The sequence below is a fragment of the Furipterus horrens genome, unplaced genomic scaffold (assembly GCF_987537825.1).
Source record: "Furipterus horrens unplaced genomic scaffold, mFurHor1.1.pri manual_scaffold_1, whole genome shotgun sequence".
Classification (NCBI taxonomy): Eukaryota; Metazoa; Chordata; class Mammalia; order Chiroptera; family Furipteridae; genus Furipterus; species Furipterus horrens.
Genome location: NW_028327171.1, coordinates 133,537,576 through 133,544,314, shown reverse-complemented (window position 1 = coordinate 133,544,314; position 6,739 = coordinate 133,537,576).

Here is a 6,739-nt window from a genome sequence, read left to right as displayed (position 1 = left end):
AAGAATATATGAAAAGGTGAGGCGGGAGAGCTTGTATGTACGACCCATGGGCATGGACTTGGAGAGGGGATTGTTGGGGGGGGGTGCTGGGCGGAGGGGAGCAAAGGGGAAAAAAAATTGGAACTATTGTAACAATATAATCAATAAAATATACTTAAAAAAAAAAAAAAAAAAAAAAAAAAAAAAAAAAAAAAAAATAAAACAGCTGGCTTATGGAAATGGTTGTATAACTATATTTTGCCAGTTTTCTTTATCCAAGAGCAGGAAGAGAGGTACAGTGTTTTCAGAGGTGGGGTGTCTAGGAGTTGTTCCATCTTCAGATTTTGTGATTTTGTTTCTCTATGACCTTTAATGCCTCCCTTTTACTTCTTTCTTTCCCATTACTACACAGTCTCCAGTGGATACCCCCCACCCCCACCCATGGCAGTACACACCCTTCTCTACCTGATGTAATGCCTCCCTGAAACAACCATGTCTGTTCCAATAAACATTCAAGTTATTTCCTTTTAATTCTCCAATAGCCAACACTGAGCTACCAAACCTAGAGCTCCGCTTAAAATCTTCAATCTAGGTGCAACTTTCCCTTTGGCCGATGAGTATTCTGTTTCCATCCACCTTCCCATTACCCTCCTCCTCTTTTCTGAGTTTCCTCTGCTGGGCTTGGGTGTTTCTCTAACTTGAGGTAATTTGAAGTCTGTAGTGTCCTAAGTCTCTTAGTTATGCTGTGGCTTTATTTGCTCTCATTGTTAATCTGTATTCTTTCTTTGGAAGATGCGTGGATGGATTTGGAGTGACCTAAATGCCATCATCCAGTGGGAAAAAAAGTCCTATGAAGCATTTTTACTACGATGGTGGAGATAGTGTGTTATGGTCTTTTAAATCTTCAAGGACCTTCATTTTTTAGGGAGAAAATGTTTAAACACAGAGGACAGTAAAACAGATACAAGGCAATATAATTAATTGAAGTTCTATTACCTACAGAAATTGTAAATGTTACAGAAATTTGGAATAAAAGTAAAAATAATTGTGACAAATTATTGATAAAAACCTCATAAAGATAGGGTTTTATATTAATTTAATGGAAAATCTAATTTGTTATAGAATTAAAATCAATACTATAACAATAGTTTTATAAAAATGGCCAGATATTATTTTAATAATTTGAGATATTAAGTAGGTGTTATTTTCCTCCACCTATTTTCAGATCCTCTGTTCTTTCCCCCATTCAGTCAGTGGGGTTTATTACCTATGGGGAAGTGTAATTATCAAAAGTTAGGTAAGGGGACAAACTGAGTTTCAAAAGCCTGATCCCCAAAGAAACTCAGGGCAAGTAGAATGGATAACACACATAAACACATGCATATACACACATGGAAAGATTCCCAGGCACTAGGAAATGACAGCGAGTTAGACAGGAAGGGTGAGCTTAGAATTTGCTAAATCCCTGAGAACAAAGCCCTTTCCCTTCCCAGGCTATGAAAGATCCCTAGATAGATTTGGGAAAGAAAACAGCATAGGATACCTTTGCACAGGGCTTCATGCTTTTCATTGCTTGAAATGGAAGGACCCCAGACTCATACAATATCACATGCTGTAAAAACTGGGAATTAAAAAGTTATATATTCTTCATTCTCTAAACTAGCTCCTATACAGAGGTTCTAATATTCATCTTTACTTTGTTGCTGTTTGGATGCAGAAGCCATTTTTGAAAATAATATGTTTTCGTAATGTTTTATTCATCTTTCCCTATTTTCCTATAATAAGTTTAATTACTCTTTCCGCTACAGTATCCCCATTATAGAATACATAAAACTATGTATTGCTTATTTTTTAATGTCTATCTCCTTTATTAGGTTGTATGCCTCTTGAGGGAAGGGGACAAATCTCTTAATCTTTGTATCACCAGCTTAGCATGGCGACCAACACACAAGAGTTGCTTAGTGAACTGAATGGAAATTATTTATTCAAATTAAAACTAAGTATTGATTATAAATTATTCAAAATTGGAAAGTTTGTGTCTTATCTTCATGTTTAAAAGATTACTTTTTGCTGAGGACTGACTTGTGGAAAGAAATGGCCTATAAGCAATTTCAAAAGCTATAAAAACTTTAAAAACCAAATTGTTATCATTTTAATTGTTAAATCTTGGCAATAATAACCTTTTAAATAGTGATTTTAAATATCCTTGCACCTCCAAGAACCTATTTTGTATTGAACAGGCAAATCTAGAGGTTATTTCATTTAATAAATACATAAGTCCTAATCATCTGTATACTAATGAAGTTAAGCTGAAAGTTAAATTTCAATTATAAATTATAGGGTCTCAGCTCTGTCTCTTGATTGCCTGAATTACCTATATCCAGGCATTTCCAATGTGTGGCAAAATAATCTGAGAAAAACATCCTTCTGAAGATCAACTTCATTCAACCAGGTGAGGCAAAAAGTGATGTCTGTAATTTCTAACTTTTATGTAACTCTCCTTATGTAAGATTATGATTTAAAACCACCTAAGAGCTAACTTGACTAACTCAAGGCATACTGCACAGGTCTGAATGCTCAAAATGAGCCATAAAACGTAAGATCCCTGAGGTTTGTAATTACAGCACACACTTCAGGAGTATTTATCCTGCTTCAGTTCTGAGAAGTTAATTTGAATTGAAGAGAGATTGGTTTTTCCTCTCAATTCATAGTTCTCGCAGCTTATTCAGAGCATGTTTCTTCTTAAGGAAAAAAATCAAATATAAAGGAAGTTTTTTCTAAGCCAAGTATGACATACATCAGCTGACATTTATACTTCAGTTGAAAATTAATTTGTGACTATAAAAACAGCAGATTGTGTTACTTCATAAGGTGACACTGCAATTCAAAGAACTATCTCAAATGGCATATCTGAAAGAACAATAACTAAAACGTCCTAGCTCACTTTCAGTTAATTGTTCCAGCAGATCACTAGCGCTAACCTCAAAGTTGAATAATTCTCTAATCAGAGAAAGTTCTTGCAATCAATTGTGATTTATAGTGCTAGACATGACTCTGGTGGCTTAAGGTATCTCCCAATGGTCATTTAACCCCATTCTGGTTTGGCAGCTAACTTCATTGAGTCCCAAAGCTGAACAGAAAATCCAGATGCCTTCAAATCAACTATGCAAAGAGAATCACTGACTTTAAAATTCTCAACCACAACCCTGTATTATATTCATGTATTTCTTCTCTCCTCTGTAGCAGTCAGTTTAGGCTATGTTATGCTGCAATTACAAACCAAAATTGTAGTGGCTTCCAACCACAAACAAAGTTTATTTCTCAAACATGGTATAAATTTAACACAGATCTAAGAGCCACGGTGAAAGAGCCATTGCTATCTGGGACATGCCAGTCTCAGGGAAGAGGGAGAAAAAAAAATATTGGTTAAATCACACAATGGTTCCTAAAACTTCTGCTTGGAAATAGCCCTCATAATTTCATTGGAACAAGGAACAGCAAAGGTTTCTAATAATACAATCAATAATGATACATCTATCATATCTTCTAAAACCATCAACCTTTTTATTTCCCAAGAAAACTTCAGTCTCTACTTGAAATCTCCAAGAGATTCAGAATCCTGTCACCAAAGGCAACAGACTGGCCAAGTTGGTCCCTCTTCTAAACTTACATTCCAGGAACATTTTACAAAGCAGCCTGTTCCTAAAAACTAGACATTGAAACTCTTTAAGAATCCAATACCATTTAGTTCTCACAGCAGCCTTGGAAGTAGTCATTTTGCCAGAGTACAGGACAATTTACTCCTGGCAAACAGAACAATTTACATCTGGAGAGCTGAAAAGACAGAACTTAGGAACAAAGTGTCAGAGCTCATAAAAATCGGGAACTTAATCAGAAGTGTACTCTACAGGTTTTGTTTTCTCTTTTAAGTATTCCAACTCAAGACTTTCTTTTAAAAAATATGGGTCATCCAATTTCAATTTTGGAAGCACCTTAGATTTAATTTTTAATATGCCTTAAATATTTTCAATACATCATACCATAAATTCCACCATTTTCTAAACTTTCAACCTCCCCTTTTACTCATGCCAGGCACAAACTCAGCACCTTTCTTTACTAAAATCCCCCCTATGCTTCCTTCTGAATTTTTGGCTCAATGCTTGATACTTCTGGCAATCCTGTGTGTCTTGGCCACCAATATATGTCCCATCTAAAGACTCCTGAGATCTGACCACCTTCTTAAGTTGAACAGGAAAAAGTTAATGTAGCCACTTTTTAAATAATATTTGTCATGTCAATCTCTATCCCTACAACATGTCTAGTCATTTCTTTTTATTCAAAATAGTTATTCACTATAACTGGTGCTGAAACTATTAAGTAAATGGTTGATGGGGAATTGGACATTTATATAATGCCAAAATAACCCCTCCCACATTACTTACTTGACAGAGAGACACACAATGAAAATATCAAAGTCACCACTCTAATCCAGCCATTAATTTTAGAATTGCTAAAATTATCTCTTTTGATATGATGCAATCTGAAGCATCACCGATGAAGCAAAGTTAAACAAAATTAATAAATAGTTTAGACAAAACAGGAGAATGAGCTAAATAACACCTTGAAGAATCAATAAGATAAACCCAGAAGGTGAGAAATTTCAATAAGCCAATGACATTAAAAAATAGACTGCTCTTAGTTAGATGAAATGTTAAGTGACATAACAAACAGAAGGAATATGTGATCCTCTTTGGATGCTGATTGGGATAACCAGCAATGAAAGCCATTTGGGGGATAACTGGGAAAATTGAAACATCCTTTTGTTCTAAATGAGATAAAAGTTAACTTATAAATTTATAAGTACATATATCGTCGGCAGCCGTCCGTCTCGAGAGACGATGGTGTAGCTTCTTAAGAGTCTATCTGCACCGCCGAGAATGGCTGTGCAGTCCGACTCGGGAGTGACACGGTATCTGTCTCCTCCCGTGTTGAATCGACATCTTGCGATGACGCTGGAGTGTCCTCTCCAGTGAAGCTGAAGCTACAGAGCCTGGGCAGGGTGATATGGAGGGTCTGCTGTTGCCCATGCAGCAGACCCCCCCCTCTCTTCGCAGCTGAAGGATCCAAGGGAAAGACGGAGTCAATACAGCTTGGCTTCAGGTGCGCCGCAGGAGTTGCCGGTGTTGACTACAACGTCAAAGCGCCTTAGGGACTCCGGCTCCGGATTTTCTGTCGGGGTTTACTCCCTTAGCCTTTCCCCTGAAGAGGTATGCCGCAAGGCAGCGGAGGTTTTTTGGAGTCAGAGTTTTCCTTCTCTGATGTGCCCTGACTGGAAGATCGAACCAGCGACACTTAGCTCGCAGGCCGACGCTCAATCCACTGAGCCAAACCAGCCAGGGGTAAAGTACATATATACATACAAGTATATGTACAGATAGAGAGCAATTAAAGTAAATATACACTAACATGTTAAAAGTAGTAATCTCTGCATGTTGGAATATGGTGATGTTTTTACTTATTTTTTCTTGTTGGTATTGTCTAATTTTCTACAACCCACATGTACTACTTCTATAATTATATAAGACAATTTTTTGAAGCTTTGCCTCAAAGTAGATGTATGAGTACTATTTTGGATTATAGTCTGCAGTTGGCTTTCTGATTTTATTTGATCATTGTGTATCTACATCAGTTAAACCTTTTTCTGTCTCTAAACTAAGGGAGAAGAAAAAAGAGGGGAAAGAACTAATTTTTTTTTTGATTGATCACTGGTTTGGCACTTGACCTAATGTGTTACATTTAATCTTCACAAAACCATATAAACTGGGTATTATAATCCCTCTTATACAAGTGGGAAAAATAGATTCCCAAGAGTAACACAATGTGCTTTAAGAAAGTATACTGGATGTTAACCGAGGCTCCCTCACTCAAGATTTATTGAATTTCTTGCCTGGGACTATAAGACCTTTTCTCCCAATCCCAAGAACTAGTGAATTGCTCATTGCCTCTAGGGGGAGTATAAGAGAATCAGGAAATAGAATCTCACATCTTTGACTTTTAGGATTAAAAACTGGTCTTGTGTTTTTGGGGGGGAAAACAGAAAAGTTTAAGGAGAAACAGAACAGTTAGATACAGTTTGGGTTTCTAAGAAATGAAGTGTAGGAGAACACTAAGACCCCCAGAAATCATGTCCTGCTTTCCTTCTTGGGCCCTGAGAAATGGCAGGGGGCCCCTTACCCCCATATCTCACTGTGCCCGTGGTGCCATGGTCCAGAAGTCTGGGCAGCAAGGACAGCAAAAGACTAAGCAGAGAAGCTAAAGTAGCTCATCAACTTCTGCACTAAGTGATGAAATGAGAGCAGGCAAACATTACCTTCATGACTAAGAGGGGCAAGGTTGGGACATACCGGGTGAGACAGCAGATGTGAAGTGCCTCTCCCAAAGATAGAGGATTTTGAGTGAAGGGCAGAATGGACCTAATAAAGAGAGAACAGGTGGGAATTAGGATATTCTGCAAAGGCCAGTATGAGGAAGGTCTAACAATGCCCAAGGACCAGTAAAAGTGTGAACATCTCAGAGGATGCCAACTCAGACCATGGGAGAACTCCCAAGGGCCAGACACCTCTCCTATGACAGGTGCCATCCAGGAGAAAAAAAGCAAGAGGAATATTCAGAATTGAATGAGGGAAAAAGAAGACACAATGAAGTTAGTTCACAATTCTGCCATTGAGCTGAAAGGCATTCTGAAAATAGATATTGTCAT